This window comes from Hibiscus syriacus, unplaced genomic scaffold (genome assembly GCF_006381635.1).
Source record: "Hibiscus syriacus cultivar Baekdansim isolate YM2019G1 unplaced genomic scaffold, ASM638163v2 tig00002840_pilon, whole genome shotgun sequence".
Taxonomy (NCBI): domain Eukaryota; kingdom Viridiplantae; phylum Streptophyta; class Magnoliopsida; order Malvales; family Malvaceae; genus Hibiscus; species Hibiscus syriacus.
Window position 1 is genome coordinate 11,022,946 of NW_024061947.1, and position 22,021 is coordinate 11,044,966.

General features: G+C 35.7%; 1 pseudogene; it reads left to right on the forward strand.

Moving 5' to 3' along the window:
- Positions 1 to 16,877: 16,877 nt before the first annotated feature.
- LOC120157813 lies at positions 16,878 to 19,444 on the forward strand (annotated as a pseudogene).
- Positions 19,445 to 22,021: the final 2,577 nt, after the last annotated feature.

The following is a 22,021-nucleotide window of genomic DNA, read 5'->3' on the forward strand; positions in this document are numbered from 1 at the left end:
TTTCAAATTTTTATTACTTATTATTTTTATATATTATTATTTTTATTATTTATTTTATTCAAGTATTAATTATTTTATTTGTTTGTTAGAGGTTTGAACATTTCTCCTCACACACAACACTTGCATTGCATAACATAATCTCTATAAATGAGATTTATCCCTTTTAAGTGGGAGTGAAAGCGACGTCTTCGTGAGAAATTTATTCTCCGTGTCAGACCTAGCAAGTAGCTTTCGGGGTTCATATGCTCTATGTCTTCGTGAGAATTTATTCTCTGTGTCAGGCATAGGGAAATGTATCTCCTCGAATTGAACTCGATCCACTTAAGTCTGTAATGGACTAGGATTGAGGGTTTGACAGCCTAAGGGGGCATCAACAAGGACAGTTCGAGTACCTTTACCCTTAGAACCAAAACCCTGCATATAATGAACCCTAGAAATTCTCCTGATCTAAGACAGTATTGAACCTCTGTCTGTAAATGTACACAAAGGAGAAATAAGCTCTAGCTTTTAATTTATTTCCTTTTCTTTTTCCTGAATAAATGCATGCGAACTAGAAATCTTTGCGGTTAGGTTAAATTTTCCAAACAAAGCATGGAACTAGAAAGCATGAGGTTAAGATTTATACATTGATAGATAGATTTTTTTCCATTAGTTGGTACTAACTATTCTATTTTTTTCTTATTTTTTCATGCATGTTTATTGCTCTAATATATTCATATTGATTTCTTTGTTTGCATTCCATGATCATGGCATAATCAAAAGGTGTTTACTGGAAAGACTGTTCATCATATTGGAAAGAAATCGTAAATGGACAAAAAGTTCTATGATCAAACAAAATATGATGCGGCCAAGAAAAGACATCCTGAGGGAACTCTGAAGATAGAGAAGAGCTATGCACCCAAAGATTGTATGCCTATTGAAGAGCAAAAGGAGATACGAGAAATAAGAGAGCAGATGTCCAAGATGATGGATAGAATATCTGTTTTGGCCAAAAGAGAAGAGATTCCTACACAGAAAGAGAGAAAGCTTAATGAAGATAATCCTGCAATTTCAGATATGCAAGGGACTTCTGATCCTAACCAATTTGAGAAGTTGCAGACAATCATCATTTGTATTCACAAATCGTCTACCAAAGAAATGGTTGACCACTGTAAAAGCTCCCAGAGATGAGAAGAAATCATTTAATCAGAAATCATCAAAGTTTGGTCTGCTCCCGACGTCTAAAACTCAGGTTCAATCCAAGACAAAAGGTGGTTCTTATATTGATACTATCCCCATATCATATAAAGAGTTGTATGAGAAGTTACTTGAAGCAAGAGAAGTGGATCCATATTATATAAAACCGTTCCAACCTCATATTCCGAATTGGTATAACATCAACGTTTATTGTAAATATCATGTTGGAGCTCAAGGACATACCATTGAAAATTGTCTTGCCTTCAAACGTCGAGTCCAAAGTCTTTTGGATCATGGAATCTTACAGTTTATGATAAATGATCAACCTAGTTTGGTAATTGAAGGTCCTGCCAGATCAACACCAAATGTATTCAAAGGTAATAGCATCAGTAGGGATGTCCAGAAGGAAGAAGATTTGCTGAGATTCGAAGCCCAAATATGTCATTTGAATGATCAAAATGATAAATTGAGCACCGAAATGGAAAGCATACAGGAATATTTCCAAAAGGTTAGTCAAGCCTTTAAAAATGCTGGTATAGGGAACACCCCAGAAGAGTGGATAACAGGGGTCACCAAACTGAAGAAGAACTGTAACATACATGAAGGACGAGCCAAGAAGTTTTATCATAATTCACGAGTTGCAGAAGAAAGATGCAATACGTCTGTTAGTGAATTAAAAAGATGTCAAGTCGAAAATCAAAGGTTAAATAGTGCTATGACCAACATGGAAGCATCATATCAGATCCATCAGCATGAGATTGATACTGAATTAAAAGCCACTATCGACAAGAACAAGACATTGAAGAAATGTTTAGATGATTATGGAGATCTTGTACGAGAACTCTATAACCATAAAGATTCCCTTACAAGGGAAAATGAGCAACATTGCCTACAACTCCGGGAATTGACACAGAAGATGAAGGAAAAAGACATTGTCATGAAGGAAGCTGCTGTTCAAGCAAACAATGTGGCTTATAAGCTGGTGGACATAGCTGGCTTCGCAAGAGAATTAAAGCAGATTAAGAACTCCACACCTGAGCATGAGTGGAAGTTAGTTTGGCTTTTAAGGGAAATAGAGAAGTTAGGAGTGAAAGCTATCCCCTACATGTAAAAATTTTGTTTGATGTACCGAAGCTTTTGTGTTCAATGAAATCTGTTCTAAGATGATCACTCTTGAGTAACACCTTTTCATACATGCATTTACATTTTGTATATGTGCATTTTCATTTTGTATTCTTACTTTTTACATCATTGAATTGCACATTTTGCATTCTTATTTTTGGCATTTATGCATTTTCGCATTTACATTACATTTTTTTTATTTAAACTATTGTTATATACATTAAATATAAAAACATGTAAATAATTAATGAAAGGTTTTGTAACAGTAAAACCAAGGTCATTCATTCATTTTACTTTACCATCATCATGAAAAACAATGGAGCAATCTTATGAGGGATTACAAGATCAGTGGTTAGAACAATTGACAGAGTTACCTCATGATACAAGGAAAGAAGCATAAGATTCAGTACCAGATGGATCAAATCAAATTATTCAGGGAATGAAATCTGATAAAGAATAGATAATTGCTAAAGAGCAATCGTGCTATCAGATTGAAGAGTCGAGAAAGATAACATACCCTGAGGCATCCCACTCAAACCCAAAGAATAGCCTCATTAATTATTCACAATATGAGGAGAGAGTCAAGAGGTCAGAGAAAGCAATCAGAAACATGAAAGATGTTAGTGCCCACCACAAAGAATTAGAAGCAAGAGAGCTCAGCTTGGTTCCAGATTTGATTATTCCCCATGAATTCAAAATGCCTGATTTTGAGAAATATGATGGCACCAGTTGTCCCTTAATCCATTTGAGAATGTTTTGTAGAAAAATGGAAGGATATTTGAGTTCTGATGATCTATTAATTCACTCTTTCCATGATAGTCTTGTTGGCCCAACAGTAGTATGGTACAATCAGTGACCCAAGAACAGATCAAGAGATGGATAGATCTAGCTGAATCATTTTTGGGACAATATCGGTATGTTAAAGGCTTAACTCTAACACGTATTGATCTTCGAAGAGTAAAGAAGAAAACCAATGAAAGATTTCAAGAATATGCCTTAAGATGGAGAGAAGTGGCAGCACAAGTTCAACCTCCCATATTAGAAGAAGAAATATCACGTATGTTTCGTGATTCCCTTCCAGCGCCTTTCTTCGAGTTAATGCAGGCAAATCCGACAAAGGAATTCAAGAATCTTGTGACAAGTGGAGATTTAATTGAGAATGTAATCAATGAAGAAAACTCAAAAGTCACATCCAGGAGCCCAACGGATCAAAAGGCAAAAGCTGATCATGTGAATGAGTGTCGCATCCAGAGTCCTCGCAATTGCAAAAGAAAAAGAGTAAGTAACTGTTCGGATCGACTAAAGAAAGTCATGCGATCAAGAAAAACTTTGGAAGTGTTCCAAACTTCCATTTCAGACTTGTATCCTCATTTGGTTAAAAGTGAATACATCACACCAATACCAACTAAAGTGACATCAAACCCTTCTGGTCATAGCTATGATCAAGATAGTGTTTGTAATTTCCACCTGGAGGTAAAGGGGCATTCTACAGGCAATTGTAGGCCACTGTTAAAAAAAATTGAGATGCTTGTTGACAAAGGGGTTTTGACACAAGAAATGATCAAGAAATGGGGGGCGAATGAAGAAAAGAACCCTGATCCTATTACATACCCAACAATAGAGGAGTAATGATGCATAAACAAGTGGAAGTGTTATCTACCACTGTAGTACTTTCTATTTTCAGCATCTTGTTTGAACTTGTTTTTTTTGTTCCTTTCTCCACCTTTTGCGCAATAAATAAATTTGTGTTGTTTTTATGGTTATGAGCAAGGAATCAAGTTTTAACCTTGAAAATATTGAGTATCAAGTAGATTAAATATTCTTTTAATTTTTCAAGAGTTATAAATCTTTGGCAAGTGGTAAAATTATATCTTCCATATCCCATTCAATGCCAATTACTCGACTCTTACCAAAACCAAATCTTGATACTACATTTATCTGAGACTCTGAAGAAATGTCTCTACCTGTTTTTGAGACACCAACTCTAGATGTTTACCTTATCAGATAGAGTTGATTGATGATATTACCTTCCACCATATACATAACTTTAAGAGTCACACATTTATCCTTCCAAACACAAAACCATCATAAACCAAAAGACCTCAAAAGAACCAAACTTTCAATTATCCGTGAATTTTTCTGCAAGAAGAGACGAGATGAGGCATTATGGACCAGCTTATCGAAGTTAATTTCGAGTGATTGGAGCATACTCAGAGAAGAAAAATGATTGATTTAAATAAATATATCATGCATTAATTATATTTTTCATGTAAGTAAAGTTAATCTTGAATATATATCCCCCTGGAGATACCTCTTTTTACAAGGACATCTATGTATGAGATGACTAAACTTCGCGCTCAGTTTAAGCATGCAAACTCAGTGGCATATCGTCCAAAGATGAATGGGACAGTTGAAGGAGCAAATAAGAACATTAAGATGATCATTACAAAGATCACTGAAACTTACAAGGATTTGGTACGAGAAGCTACCTTTTTCCTTATATACATATCGAAATACTATTCGAACATCACTGGGGCAACACATTATTGTTCAGTCTTACCAATTTGAGATACCATCACTTTGTATCTTAAAGGAGCTAAAATTAGAGAAGGCTAAAGGGATCTAAGCTCGGCAGATACATTAGAAACGGATGATGAAAGATCACATCCGAGAGAGTTCCAAGAGGGTGATCTAGTGCTAAAAAAGATCTTGCATATACATAAAGATTTCCGTGAGAAATGAATGTCTAATTGGGAAGGGCCATACGTTGTAAAAAAAGCCTTTTCCGAAGAAGCGTTGATCTTGGCAAAAATGGATGGGAAAGTTCTGAGAAACCAAATAAACTTAGATTCTGTCAAGAAATATTATACTTGAAGAAGAAAAAAAGACAAAAAGGAAAAAAGAGGTGTTCAAAGCAATATAAGTCTTATACTCATCTAGCAAAGAAAGAAAAAAAATCCAGCAAAAAAAGATTAAAAAAGAAAAATGAGAAAAAAGGAAAAAAAGATGAAAAAGGAAAAATGAGAAAAAAGAAAAAAGAAAAAAGGGAAAAAAGAAAAAGAAAAAATGGAGAAATTGAATCAAGATGGGTGACTCCAGGGAGCCTCAAGTTACAAGATGGATCAAGTACAATTAATTCAGATATTCATATTCAACAAGAAGAGCAAGAAATGATGAAGATATGAAAAAATGGAAATGAATCCAAAATTTGGTAGTCTAGAGGGATCCAGATGATAGAAAAATCCCCAACAAAGCAGATTCAAGTCAAGCAAAGCAAAATTAAAGGCATCTAAAGAGAATGTCTTCAGATTTCATTCCGCCTCTCAAAATTGATTTTTTTACAATTGGTTTTAAAATCTTTAATGCTTGATATGAAAAATGATAAAAGGAGGGTTCAATATATAAATTTTTAAATAACATCTTAGAACCAAAGGATGATTCGAGTTGAAAACCTGAAAGGGCGGCTCGAATATTGAATGGTGCAACAACGACATAAGAGATGATTTTAAGCTCTTAAATGAAGCACCGCACATCCCAAAGACGTTCCTGAGATTTTAAAAACGAGAAGCATCTCTAAAAGATGAGCATAACAACCATTTCTTCAAGATTAGTGGAAGCCCGAAGCGACATATTGAACCAACTTGAAAGAACCTACTTTACCAAAATCAACCTATACCTCAAATCAGTTAATAATTTTGACACTTGCCATAGGACTATGATTTTTGAATGATTTAAAAGTGTAGTTGATTTATTTGATATTCATTAAACTCATTGTTTATGATTTGATTCTATTGTGAACCTGAGAAGGGCATTACTTTGCAAAATTCTTTCATTCTTCAATAAAGAAAGGAGGAAAAAACATTTCAACAGGACAGTCTCAAATGAGGAAGTTCCTTGAAGCAATTTTTGCTTATTTTACCTCTGTTGTAGAAAAAGAATAAACGAGACCAGAATAATGAAGCACTTCACATTTTTGAAGGCAAGTGGTCCAAGAAGCCAAAATGTCTGGAGATTTGAACTTGTGACACTCTCCTATGACATTATTAGCAGCTCATCAAGAAATATTATCGTTTATCTCATGCTGAGGGCGATAAGCATCACCAGACAGATTATTTTCCTCAACCATCAATTCATGTTCTCTAGAAGATTACATCATAGAGCCATGAACAAGTTACTACCTGCACTCTGGTTATACCGTGATGCTGGCTCAAGTCTTGATACATCATTGCTACTTCTTCTATGTCGATCATTTCTTTGTCAAGATGATATACCTTATGTCCTTCAGAAAGATTTCTGAATTTGAATTTGAGGACTTATGGCACAGAATAAGACATTGGAACATAATCTACCCTTATAGGCCTTTTAATGAGGGTAACATTGGTTACAGGATTCCAAAAGTTGAAGATGACCAGTTTTACTGTCAACTAAACCGTTCCATGATTCAAAAAGAGTGGGATATATTGGAGTAGTAGAAGAGACAGATGTCGTAGCAGTCATTGCAAGAAAATGCACCAACAAAAATCTTCTAGTTTATCATGATAATATTTATTTCTTCCAGTAAGGTTGTTACGCTGGATGCCACTGACAACAAGGTTGAATTCGACAAATCTACGTATCAATTGCTCCAACCGATCATCATTCAGTTCTTGCACATCTTTTTTCAAAAGTATGCCAAGATAGTAAAAGGCAACTTCTGCATCATTGATCCCAGAAAAAAGAGACATGACATTGATACCACCATGGAACATGTCTCTATACAGATCCTTGTGTATGGGTTTTAGGGAAACCTAGAAGCATTTCCACCTCATCAGGTTCAAGTGGAACAATTTTATTCCTTCCAAGCCCATACCAGATTCCATTTTCAGCACTCATCAAGAACATACTTTTGGACACTCGAAGGTGGCTCATCGTCATAAGCTTCAAGAGCCTTACAGATCCTTTCTGTCAATTTGGCACTTCCTGTACATGTTTGTAAACAGTTCAACTTTGTTCTGGGAGCCCAAAAAGGCCACCATTTTATGTCAATGAAAAAGCATCATGTATGGCGCAAGGAGGAAGCAGAATAAAATGAAATCTGTTCTCAATTGGCAGATTATGAGTATAGCCCCTTCTCAGTATAGCAGAATGAAAATGCTTCGAATCTACAAATTCTGGCTCTACATCGAATAAGTACTGTGATATTCCAGTCCAAACATTAACTGGAGCAAGTGCCACGTTCTCGTAGTAGAAATAAGGAGACCCAATAGCATCTTCTGGAAGTGTTCTTTGAGTTATCTGATCTGATTTGGTATAAACCCCAAAACCAATCATTGGATTTAAAAGATGAATTTGCTCATAATAGAAATAAGGAGACCCAATAACATCTTCTGGAAGTGTTCTTTGAGTTATCTGATCTGGTTCGGTAGGAACTCCAGAACCAATCATTGGATTAGGAAGATGAACTGCATGATCGTCTTCATTAAGAAGCTTTTTTTTCAAGCTTCCTCTTTTTCCTTCTTTTCCAAAAATCATAGCTCAAGTTTAGCGTTTTCTTGTTATTAGGGTCATTGCATAATTGCTTCCTATCTTCTACTGAAAGAAGTGCGTCAGCAGCCTTAGCCATTTGAGCAGCACATATAAAATCTGTCAACTCTGTAATTGATGAATTCAGACCACATCTCTCCATGGTTATGGAAGCCTCAACCTCTGAATATCCTATTTTTGTCAAGTATAACAGTTTATTCTCCTCATCAGAATCAGAATTTAGGATTTCCTCGGTATTAGAAAGAACTATCAAATATCTGTGAAATCATCCTGAAAGATCGCTTCATAATCAGATGAGTTGTTATCAGAATCAATATGTTGCATGGGTGTGGATTTTTCAAGAGCCTGTACCACTGTATATGTAGTCTTGCTATTGCATCAGATTACTGTTTGCATAAATTGGTTTCTCTCTCACAGAAAAGTATATTTCAGAGATGGCCTTCACTGAAAGATGATAAGCTAATGTGTCAACTTGGAACGGATTACCAAGCTATTTTTACTGCTCTGTCTGACTAAATCCCTCCAGATACAGAAAATGGTCACCTCATTCAGAAGACACATATCTCAGACATTTCTGTCAGAATGATTGAATACTTCTTAAGTTTGTGACAACATGAAGAGAATTTCAGTTACTTGATAACACTACTATTTAGTGACACCAGAATGAGATTATTCAAGATAAACAGATTTGGGGCATGAATAAAGCTACAAGTACCTACAACAGTTCATTGTCAAAATTGGACCTTGTGGGGATCATGACATTTCAATCAAACTGACGTCGAGAGTAAACCAGAAATAGAAAATTGAGGCATCTCGAAAGCCCAATTTAGACAGATCTAGAGGGACCATTTTTAACCAAAAATAGAATATTGGGGCATTTTGAAGGCTCATAACAATATGAATATTTGGGCATTCTTGGAGGCTCATCTCAACAAGAAGTAATGTTAAGCACACTTTTAACATCTGTATCAGCAAATGTTGGGACATTTTAAAGGTTCCTTCAGACAGATCCATGTAGGGCATTTTGAAGGACCAGATTAACAAGAAGCAAATGTCGGGGCATACTGAAAGCCCATTTCAATCAGAATTAGGATTGTTGATGCATTTTTGAATATTTGTATTAGCAAATGCTGGGGCATGCTGAAGGCCCACATCATCATGTGTTAAAAATCATTGACTTGAGCAGATATTTCTAATGAGACAGAAAAATATGAAGAATGAAAATGGTGAAACAATAACAGTCAATCTGACTACACATAATTGCTTCGTTCATCAGGCAGTTGTATTAGGGTCTTGTTGTTGAACAAATATCTACTCAGCAAATATTTTTTCAAATACCCAATCTTCTTAACCATGTGTCACATGACAGTGTTTTCTTTGTTAAGCTACATCATGGTTGCATGAATAAAGATGGTCCCCTTGTAGACTATTCGATCCAAGGATTAGTTCCTCGAGATTTTAAACTCTGAATTTGGCCTTTTGTGTGTCGGTGATAATTGAAAATATTTCTTTGAGATTCCTGTCAGTTAGTTTCAACCATACTGTTGAGGTTACGAAGCTGTTTTTCACATCAGTTTTGTTTACTTGATGACATTGAAGAGAGAAGCTCATGTATATTGCTCTTTCCGATGTTATGGGGTTATAATTGCCACTAGACTGAACCGAGTTTCATCTATTGGTTTATCATGTGCGTTTCATCCCCAGCATCAAGAATTCTACAGATAACTTTCCATACATGGCTCTTATAGTGGGTGTGTTTCTAATTCCTACAATGCTCATTACAGAAGAAAACGTGATCAGTATTACATTTGCCATTGCCCGAGATGATATCAAGAGTAATTAGTGTCTTCTATTCAATTCGACACCAACATATCTTGTGAATTTGACCAACTTTTTGGTCATACCAACAGCACACTTGAATCCTCATTGAGTTTTGTTCTCAAATGGTCTTGTGACATCATACAAAAACTTTGAACACCATGCAAAGAGATTCAATGATTGAGAAATCTTGGCATAAGCCACAAAAAAAGGATGAATGTGTTGTCAAATGCTTTACGAACATTTGAGCTGAAACCACATGAGATGAAGAATGTGTTGTCAAATGTTTTACGAACCAGTTATTCTGATGTTGAACCAATGTTGTGATCATATGGTTTCCATTTTTGATCCAAGATGAAGTTTGTCTTCTTCAACTTCAAGATTATAAGTTGAGATATGATGAAGATTTCTTTCCGCAAAGGGAGAGCTGAAATTTTAACAAATAAGAAACTAAGGTTGAACTATAGGTTGTTGTTAAGCAACTCAATATGATATGGTCCAAGTTGCCTTATTCAAGATCTGATTTAAATGTGGGGACATGAAAGGAATTGAGATAAATTCTCCTTGTGATGTGTTTCAAGAGTTAAATTAGAACAGACTCTACTCTCCTAATTAATCCCTGCTGAGTCAAACATATCTACATCTACATTCTTCAAAGATGATAGATTCTCTCTTCAAAGATGATAGATTCTCTTTTTAAAGATGATATATTCTCTTTTCAAAGATGAAAGCTTTATGGGATTTCTACACAAGTCCAAGCAAATGAAGTTGGTTTTATCCAAGACAAAATGGGGCATCAGGGTCATAATTTTGACTACGACAAGAGTTCCACAAGTGAAACATTTCTTCTGAGACTTAAATGAAGCAAAGAAGATGCAAAGATACAAGTTGATCAGATGATTCTGTAGAAATGCAAGCTTAATAGCATAAGTTTCTACACTGATATCTAGAGGTAACCCTGGCAATAAATGATGAAGTGAAGGAAGACCAAGTTCACCACTTTGAAGTCAAATGAAGATTGTATCAACATTCATGCATTCATAAGAACATCATTTGCACAATAGACAATGCATTACATTGATACATCTGAGTGCATTCAAACATGAAGTTTTACAGATCTTCGGAAGAATAAGAAGATTCATGGTAAGAAATACCTTACAAGAAGAAGGTATTCAAAACCGAAAATACAGGAATCACGCAAACATCTGAAGAATAGATAGATGTAATCCACAAAAATGAGCATTATCTTGAGATTGGGGCATGTTACCCAATCAACATGTTATTTCAAAAAAAATATATAATGAGAAAACGATTTCCATAGTTTCTCATTTTATCTTTTCTAAAATGAAATTATTGAAAAGTAAGAAAATGATTTCCTTAGTTTTTTTTACTTAGTAAATTATTTCCAACAACCTTATCTTGAGATTGGGGCATGTTACCCAATCAACAAGTTATTTGGAAAAATAATGAGAAAACGATTTCTATAGTTTCTCATTCAATCTTTTCTAAAAATGAAATTGTTGAAAAGTAAGAAAACGATTTTCATAGTTTATTACTTAGTAAACTATTTCCCACATCTGTAAGTCTTGCAGTGCATGATGTTTCCAAAAAGCCTTCGGGAGCTTTTTGATGTTTTCAAAGCCTTAGGGTCATCTGTAAGTCCTGCAGTGCATGATGTTTCCAAAAAGCCTTCGGGAGCTTTTTGATGTTTTCAAAGCCTTAGGGTCATCTGTAAGTCCTGCAGTGCATGATGTTTCCAAAAAGCCTTCGGGAGCTTTTTGATGTTTTCAAACCTTCGGGTCATATGTAAGTCCTGCAGTGCATGATGTTTCCAAAGCCTTCGGGAGCTTTTTGATGTTTTCAAACCTTCGGGTCATCTGTAAGTCCTGCAGTGCATGATGTTTCCAAAAAGCCTTCGAGAGCTTTTTGATGTTTTCAAAGCCTTAGGGTCATCTGTAAGTCATGCAGTGCATGATGTTTCCAAAAAGCCTTCGGGAGCTTTTTGATGTTTTCAAAGCCTTAGGGTCATCTGTAAGTCCTGTAGTGCATGATGTTTCCAAAAAGCCTTCGGGAGCTTTTGATGTTTTCAAACCTTCGGTCATCGTAAGTCCTACAGTGCGATGTTTCCAAAAAGCCTTCGGGAGCTTGATGTTTTCAAAAAACCTTCGGGTCATCTGTAAGCCCTTCAGTGCATGATGTTTTCAAACATTTTCATCCTACTCAATAGAGGCCAAATGAAAAATTATTGTCTTTTTCGTCTTTACTCTATTCTTGTTAACACAAGAATGAGCAAAGAGGGGCAGCTGTAGACATTAATTTTTTCATAATAAATTATATTATTAATATAATATATATTATTATTATTTATTATTAAATATATATATATATATTACAAATTACATCAGAGGCCCAATCCAGTACAAGCCCGATCAACCGGCCCAGACCAAAATGAAACCCTAAATATTTAAGGTTTCAGCTAGGGTTTCTAAACCCTAGCACTGCCGCAGCCGCCTCTCCAGCTGCCAGAAGCCACTGCCTCCACACCTCTGCTGCCAAGTGCTCCAATCAACCATTGCCGACGGTCAGCTGCCAGATGCTCGCACCCGCTACAGCCACGAAGCCGCCGCCTCACCAGAAGCCAGCTGCCCCCACACGTCGCGGCTATGGGGTGAGTCACCACATAGCTCAGTGACTCACCAAACTTCCCCCTCTGGACCGGTCCGAGCATGGCTCCGTGGTGGCTATAAAAGCCACCGAATCCTGCAAAACAAAAAGGAGGGAGGACAGAAGAAAAAAAAAAGAAGAACGAAGAGAAGAACGGAAGACAGAACCACAACAACTACCAACCACAGCAATACCAAACAGAAACGAGAGAAATCGAGAACAACAGAAAGCAAGCAAGAAATAAAAAGGAAGAAAAAAAGAGTAACTTACCTTCGGAGTACTCCGGCGAAAGAAGCTAGAGAGAGGCGAGAGAGAGTTTTATAATCTTTCAGTTTTGAGAGAGAAGAGAAAGGAATAAATGGTAGGGCCAGCCGGTTTCGGGTATTTATACCCTCTCCCAAACGACGCCGTTTTGGGGGAGGGTGTTTCTGTAATTTCCATAAAGGGTAAATCCCTTCCGCAGTGTTCTATGTTTATAATACTTACAAATTAGTCACTACAAGTTATTTTTATTTATTTTAATTGGTAGTTGAATTTTAATATATTTTTAGTCATTAATCAGTAAATATATAAATTTTTGGTAAATAACTATTAGTCCCTATTAATTTATTTATTCTTATTTTAATCACCTAGTAATAATTAGGGTTAATTACACTATTAGTTTTTATATTTTTATTTTACTTCAAATAAGGGCCTTTAATTTATTATTTATATTTTAATTACTAATTATTTTTACTATAAGTTTTTATTTTATTATTTGTACCTATCATTTTAATTTTATTGATTTTTGTCCTTGTTTATTTATATGTTAATTTTATATATTTACTTTTAATTATTATTACTATTATTATATTTAGCTATAAATATATATATTTATATAATAAATAATATTTATTTTATTTATTAAAATCTTATTTAATTATTTTTAACTTATTTTAATCCTGTTTTAATATTTATTTATTTTTCAATATTAAGAAAGGGCAGTCTTAAAACAACTGGATGTCCATTTTCTGATATTTTTAAATAAATAAATATCCTATTTTTATAAATTATATATTAATTGTTTTAATTATTTATTTATTTTTAATATCGAAGAAAAGAGCTGTCTTAAGGCACCTAGAAGTCTTTTTCTGATATTTCTAAATAAATAAATATTTTATTTATATATATATATATAAATTAATATTTATTTCATAAATATAATTTTGAAATAAAAAAATTATAAATTAAATATATTTAAATTCTTAAATTCTATTATTAGAGACAATTTATAATTAAAAAGTAGCAATTTTGGGCGTTGTAGGGGTGTTAATCCTTCTCTAAACGTAACCGACCACGAATCCCCTTTTATTATTAAAAAGAACGAATTTTTGGTTAAAACGCAGATCAGTTTATCTTTTAATCGATGTTTTGTTAAAAACTCTTTTAAAGGATGATTTTTAGGTATTCGACCTACATGATCCAAAAGGCCGATGGCGACTCTCAAATTATTTTAAAAAACCATTTATTCACATCACTTTTCCCGCCAAGTAAAATATTTGTGTCCGAACGAAAACCGGTTACGACAGCATGCATGCATACATACATACATAGTTGGAAGTTGAAAGAACAAGGCAATTGTGCTGAGGTTTGAAATGGAAGAGCTTGCAATATCATCTTCACGTCTCAGAATTTTGTCAAATGGATGTTGTTTTCAAGGATATACAAACGGATTAAGTGACCCCATTGACAACCATAGTTAATCAGTTCAAGGCTGAAGAGCTTGCAGTTGGCTGTTAAGGTTGAACAATCTGACGCAGTAAAAGTGCAGATTTTTTTTGGTTCACTTGATTTTTATGCTTTAGTTCACACTCTAGGATTTTTACATGGTCTAATTCTAGTTATAGTCCCTCTGTTATGATAAAAGTTGGGATTAATACCCTTAACTATTCACGTTTTAGCTGTGACTGACTACGAGGTGTGCTGCAATAAAATCTAACCCGGGGATACAAACAGCAAGACGAAAATATGAAATTTGCTAATTAACTTGTTTCCCTCCACAGCTGGAGCATAGAAAGACGTGCACACAATAGAAAACCCCATCGTCATAGATAAGCATCCACTGCAGAATTAGGTTAATCAAAACCAGTAAACAACTATTGGACTCGGAAGTCTTCCATTAAAAAAACTTAAGGTTTCTTGATTAAAAGGAAAGCAAAGATGGATTGTTGAGAAGGCAAATAAGCCAGAAATGAGATGGATAATACAAGACAAATTTCAAATTTTCGGGTGATACACTGAGAGGCCTTAAGCAATCCATAACCCCCTTTTTTTCTCAGCTATTATAATGTGTTGGAACTTTTTCCTGAATAGGGAAGTACCAACCTTTGCCTTTTTCCCGAATAGGGAAGTACCAAACTTATTTTTTTCTCAGGTATTAGTGCTCTAAAGCAAGTGAAAGTAGTGCCTAGCAAGTTGGCTGAAGTCTGCTAATTATGTATACATACATACATACATACATACATAATTGGAAAGTTGTCAGAAGAAGGAAATTGTGTTGAGGTTTAACATGGAAGAGCTTGTAGTATCATCTACATGTTATGTACCACGGGCACAATAATTCAATGATTTATCAAGTATTTGATACGTTTCCAATATGGATGTAGGACGGGTATAACTTGGATACGCACCAGGGACGTTCCATGTTTAAAGAGTAAGATTGAAATTAATTGGGCACATCAGAGAGATTTTCAAGGACGTATCAGAGTTGATATTTGATCTTCACCAAAGTACCCCTGAATTATTTTTAAGATTTAAATAATAAAAAATGATATAAATGAATTAAGATATGATTTTATTTTTTAATTAAGATTTACTTTCTGAGTATTCTTAAGATTTGAAAAGTTTGTAGATTAATTTTAGTGTCGAAACTTTATTACTCTAATCTTTGGCTTTTAAAGTGATTGGATAATATATTTCATTATCTTTTTATTAAAACAATTAGAATATTTATTCATTCGTCGACTCACTTAGGAGGAATAAGTTAAATCAACTGAAGATTTGGTTTATCTTTTTTATGTATTACTCTTACCTTATAACTTTAGGAATTGACGTTTCTCATTCCCATATCTATCTCGGTATCTATCCTCGTACCTGTATCAGTGCAACGTATTCTACATGCCTCGTAAGTTTGTCGAATTGATGCTGCTTTCAAGGATATACTAATTAACGGATGAATCGACCCCATTGAGTCAGTGACCACCATGGTTAATCAGTTCAAGGCTTAAGGGCTTGCAGTTGATTGTGAACCATCTCAACAACCTTTAAAATCCATAACCAATGGCCTTTTGCCACGTCAAAATGCTTTGTGAATCTGACCCAGTAAAAGTGCAGAATTTTTTTGGTTAACTTTGACTTTTATTTTTTACTGTCTAGGATTGTTTCATGGTCTAGTTACAATTATACTCCCTTTATCATGATAAAAGTTGGGATTGCCCTTTATTTTTATTTTTTTTGAAAGTAACTCCTTTACGTTAATTGTCCATAATTTGGTATCTCTAGATCATTGATTACTATTGTTAAAGTATCGTATATATTTTTTTCACTATTTTTTTTATTATATAATTTCGGTCATGTTACACTAGTAATAAATTTATCTGTCAATTTGATATTAAGGTGCACGAACCAACTGACCTCAGTGGTTAAATGAATTGTTGTTGTTCCTTGAGGTCACGGGTTTGAGCAATAGCGACTGCATCAGGGTGATTGAGCGTTCAATGTCAAATTTTAGAACATATATTATTTTGTAATCACATTAGCTTAATCAAAAAAATTGATATTAAGGTTATTTAAAAAAAATATCACATCATTTCTTTTTATAAAAATAACTAATGGGTTACTAATTTAGATTTACTAATAACATTACCAAAATAGGGATCTAATTATATCAAATTAAAGTTTAAAAATCAAATCTCAAATTTTAATATAAAAGGGGGACTAAGACTATGGACATTCCAATCTGACTATAATATTTCAATTAAATCGCTTAACTATTTAAAAAATATGAATCAAATTACTTACAATTAACATTTAATACGGGAGCTAACATTAAAGTTAAAAATTTAGTATAATTACAAATTTAGTCTTCATTATTTATATAATTTAATTTAGTAAATTTAATTCTTCATTCAATTGACTAAATTAACAAAATGTGAGTTATTAGGACCAAGTGTGTGATTATACCAATTTTCAACTATCAGGTCAGCTCTACTTTCTAATTTTAACGACATAAACTTGGTTGATATTATTTAAATAATTAGATAACATGATTGATAAAATTAAAAGATAAGTTATTACATTAAAATTTCCAATAGTTAAGTGGTCACATAGGTAATTTATCCAAGGAAAATTAAACCCAGTCATCATCCCTCGAAATTTTTCGATAAAAATAGAAAGAAAAAAAGGATCTAGAACCGATTCTTCTTCCTATAAAGTCTCTCTACGAGCACCTTTACATTCAAAAGCCAAGCTTTACCCTAACAATCTGTTTTTCATTTCACCGTCGTTCTTGTGGTTGTGTTCTGAATCGGAGTTTTTAGATTTATCCATCAATGGCGGAGATTAACCAGCTTCTCAGTTTGATTATCAACACTTTCTACAGCAACAAGGAGATCTTTCTTCGCGAGCTCATCGGTAACTCCTCCGATGTAAGTTTTTCTCTTCATTTTGTTCTTTTGTAGTACTGATCCGATCTGTTTCTTCTTTGATGTAACAGATATTGTTTGTTTATTTATTTAAATGAAAGAAACTTGGAATCTCCTTAGTCTTGTTCTAAGATATGTTATTGTTTGTTCTAAGATATTGTTTGTTTATATATATATATATATTCACCTTTCTGTTTTATGAAACTTAATGAATTCTGCTTGCCGTTTCTAGGATTTCTTAGCCTTTTCTTGTTTGCATTAGTTTAAGAGAGTGAATAAGAATGTATACTTGGTTTAAAATGTTCTATAGGTTTTGGACAAGATTAGATTTGAGAGCTTGACAGACAAAAGCAAGCTGGATGCCCAGCCAGAGCTGTTCATTCACATCGTCCCAGACAAGACTAACAACACTCTGTCAATCATCGACAGTGGTATCGGCATGACCAAGGCTGGTACGTGTTTGTTACGATTCATTAAAGTTCTTGTGTATTGATTGTTGTTGTTTCGATTAAAAGAGATCTCAATGTGGATGAAGATTTGGTGAACAATTTGGGTACCATTGCAAGGTCAGGGACCAAGGAATTCATGGAGGCATTGACCGCCGGTGCTGATGTTAGCATGATTGGACAATTCGGTGTTGGTTTCTACTCGGCTTACTTGGTTGCAGACAAAGTTGTTACCACTAAGCACAACGATTATGAGCAATATGCGTGAGAGACCCAAGCTGGTGGGTCGTTCACGGTCAGCAGGGATACCTCTGGGAGAGCTTTGGTAGGGGGTACTAAGATAACCCTTCTCTTGAAAGAAGACCAGCTCGAGTACCTCGAGGAGCGCCGCCTCAAGGGCTTGATTAAAAAGCACTCTGAGTTCATTAGCTATCCTATTTCCCTGTGGATTGAGAAGACTGTCGAGAAAGAGATTTCCGACGACGAGGACGAGAATGATAAAAAGGATGAAGAGGGTAAAGTGGAGGAGGTAGATGAGGAAAAGGAAAAGGAAGAGAAGAAAAAGAAGAAGATTAAGGAGGTCTCGCACGAGTGGTCTTTGGTGAACAAGCAGAAGCCGATTTGGATGGGGAAGCCGCAGGAGATCACCAAGGAGGAATATGCTGCATTCTACAAGAGTCTTACGAATGATCGGGAAGAGCATTTGGCTGTCAAGAACTTTTCGGTCGAGGGACAGCTCGAGTTCAAGGTTATTCTCTTTGTTCCCAAGAGGGCGCCATTTGACCTCTTTGACACTAGGAAAAAGCCCAACAACATCAAGCTCTATGTTAGACGTGTTTATCATGGACAACTGTGAAGAGCTGATCCCAGAATTCCTTGGCTTTGTGAAGGGTATTGTCGATTCCGAAGGACCTTCCTCTCAACATCTCTAGAAAAAAGTTACAACAGAACTAGATCTTCAAGGTTATTCGCAAGAACTTGGTGAAGAAGTGCATCAAGCTCTTCTTTGAAATTGCCGAGAACAAAGAGGATTATGAGGCCTTCTCCAAAACCTCAAGCTGGGTATCCACGAGGACTCTCAAAACAGAAACAAGATTGCTGAATTGCTCCGCCACAACTCCACCAAGAGTGGCGATGAGATGACCAGCTTGAAGGAGTATGTGACCAGAATGGAGGAGGGTCAGAATGACATCTATTACATCACCGGTGAAAGTAAAAAGGCTGTCGAGAACTCTCCATTCCTTGAGAAGTTGAAGAAGAAGGGTTATGAGGTTCTCTTCATGGTTGATGCAGTTGAAGAGTATGCTGATGGTCAGCTCAAGGAATTCGCGGGTAAAAAGCTCGTGTCCGCAATTAAAGAAGGTCTGAAACTCGATGAGAGTGAAGATGAGAAGTAAAAGAAGGAAGCTTTGAAGGAAAAATTCGATGGTCTCTGCAAGGTTATCAAGGTGGAGAAGGTCGTGGTATCTGACCGTGTGGTCGATTCTCCTTGTTGTTTGATCACTGGTGAGTATGGTTGGACTGCCAACATGGAAAGGATCATGAAGGCTCAAGCTTTGAGGGATAAAAGCATGGCTGGATATATGTCAAGCAAGAAGACCATGGAGATCGACCAACCCTAAGAATCCCATCATGGAAGAGCTGAGAAAGAGAGCTGATGCTGACCAGAACAACAAGTCAATGAAAGACCTCGTTCTGTTGCTATTCGAGACGGCTCTGGCTTCAGCCTCGATGACCCCAACACCTTTGGCAACAGAATCCACAGGATGTTGAAACTTGGTTTGAGCATGGATGAGGATGCTGGTGACGCTGACGCTGATGCCGATATGCCGCCATTGGAGGATGCAGATGCCGAAGGCAGCAAGATGGAGGAAGTTGACTAAACTGTTCTGATATGAATTTCAATTGCTAGTATGATTTTATTTTGAAAGTTCCCACATTTACTTGGGTGCCTCTTTTGAAAGTTTTTGGTAATCTAGTCAAAACTCTTTAATGCATTTTGTTTTCGGAATATGATCCGGTTTCGTTAGTGCCTCACCCCAATTATCTTGCTTGCAATGCCATAATAGTATGCTTTCGTTCAACACAACCAACCAAACCACAAACTGACCCTCGTCGGAATCCAATCTAATCAATCCCCCAAAAACTCTACAAACAAACCGAGTTGCCAGCGTAATTTTAAAGTTTAATAAAGCTACCTACTCTAAGCTCACAGAGATTCAAAAAGGTCTCTCGTCAATTTTCTCGGGAAACAAACGGATTAAAAAACGAATAGGAGAAAAGAAAGTATTTTTACCTTGTCTATGAGGAGAGTGCGTTTGAGGAGTGGAACTGAAAAGGAAGTGGGGATTTCAATAATTTGCAGACATGAAAAATAGGAAATTTCGGAATTAGTTCATTTAAAACAGAAAAATGGTAAATACATTACAAATAAAAAAATTGATGAAAGAGTTAATTACAACAGACGACGTTAAATCACGTATTCGATTTTAATAGCATGTAATAAAATAATAATAAAAAGTACAATAAGCGACTTTTTTTTTAATTTTTTAAATATTACAATCAAATAATAAATTTTATCAAATAACATGAACAAGATTTTAATATCATGTAATAAAAACAGGCTCCTTAGAGGCATGCAATGCCAACAACTTGAATATTAGAACTCTAGTGTAAGATGGAGCAAAAGTTGGTCCATTTGAGGAGTAGATTACATGTACATTGCAAAAATAATAATAATATTTTGGTGTGCATATATATATATATATATATATATATATATATTGTTAAAGCTTTTCTGAGATTGGAGATTATCAGTGGTGGGTTGAGGTGATTTGTGGTGATGGTGGACCAAAGCAAGGTTAGACAGGTTAGATCCGATGGAGCCGCCCCTCGACATGCCGGAAACCCGATGGTGTCGGCACCTGAAGGAACCGGCGTGCGTGGTGGGGGAGCATAGGCAGTTGGACCTCCCCGACGGTGTCGACGTCTTGCTCGTTTTGGCCGCCCTCGGCGACACATGCACCGTGGGGTGCTTCTTGATTTCCTCCAAGCTCAGTTCCGTCACGTTTAGCTGCTTGCCCTTTAGCACCATCGTCGGAGGCTTTGTTTCGCCCATTCCTTTATCTTTGTTTGGTAGTTTTTTTTTTTTTGTCATATGATTCCAATGGAGAAAGAAATACCAATGTGAGGAACGAAAAATAGTTAATTTTTGTAACCATTTAGTATTTCTATATTTTGTCTTATCGGTAATCACTCTACATATTGCTTAGAACCCGCCATCTAAATCTCATTCATTCATTTCACATCTATCATTCTACCTAGGTGTTTTACGGAAGAGAAAAAGGAATATTACTTGGGTTAAAATATTCTCTAGGTCCATGTACTCTTTATACATTTGTAATTTAGTCCTCTTGATTCTATTTTCAAAAACTTCATCTCCAATTGTTAATCTCATTAGAATTCTTGTATTAAATTCAAGTCCATCATAGCGTTATTTTTAGTTACATCAGTTTCGAGTTAGTACTTTCTTTATTTTGAATAATTAAGCTTGAGCAAAACAATCGGTAATCCGATGAGCTCTTAAGCTTAATTTACAGAAAGCGTTTGACTCTGTGAATTGACAATTTTTGTTGACTGTTTTGAAGGCCTTAGAAGTGCCTAGGGTGATGACTGGTTGGATCAGGGAGTGTGTTACCACTCCTAAGTTCTTTATTTCTTTGAATGGTGGTTCGGTTGGGTTTTTTAATGGGACTAAAGGGGTGCGTCAGGGGGACCCCTTGTCCCCTTATCTGTTTGTTATTGTCATAAATGTTCTTTCTCGGCTTCTGGATAGGGCTGCTGGGCATGGGGTGTTTCGTTTCCATCCCAAGTGTCACAGGATCAGTCTCACCAATCTTTACTTTGCTGATGATCTCTTAGTTTTCACTAAGGGGACTTTGGACTCGATTGTGGGGATTTGGGAGATTTTGAAGCTGTTTTGTAGCTTCTCGGGGCTGTGTATCAATCCTAGTACATCTGAATTGTTCTCCTCGGGAGTTAGTGAGGCTGCTCTTTCTGAGATCCTTGACATAACTGGTATTGTCCGAGGGAAGTTACCTGTGAGGTATCTCGGGGTCCCTTTAATTACTAAGAGACTCTCGGTTAAGGATTGAACTCCCCTGATTGATTTTGTTGCTGCAAAGTTACAGGGGTGAAAGGCTAGGACCCTTTCTTATGCTGGTAGATAGCAACTTATTCAACCTGTGGTGTATGGAATTCAAAATTTTTGGACTAGCCAGTTGGCTCTCCCTAGTGCGGTTATTGATCTTATTAATCAACTCTGCTCGAGGTTTTCCTGGAAGGGGGAAACAAGCCTGCGAAAGAGGCCAGAGTGAAGTGGAGTGTCATTTCTTCTCCTAAGTCTGAAGGCGGTCTTGGCCTTAAGAGCATTAAAGTTTGGAATCGAGCCTGTTTTCTGGTCCTTATCAGGAAGATTTTGCTTAAAGAAGGTTCTGTTTGGGTTGCCTGGTTGTATGCCTATATTATTAAGGATGATTCCTTTTGGGACATTGCTTGTGGCCAGAATAGTAGTTGGACCTGGAGGGCTGT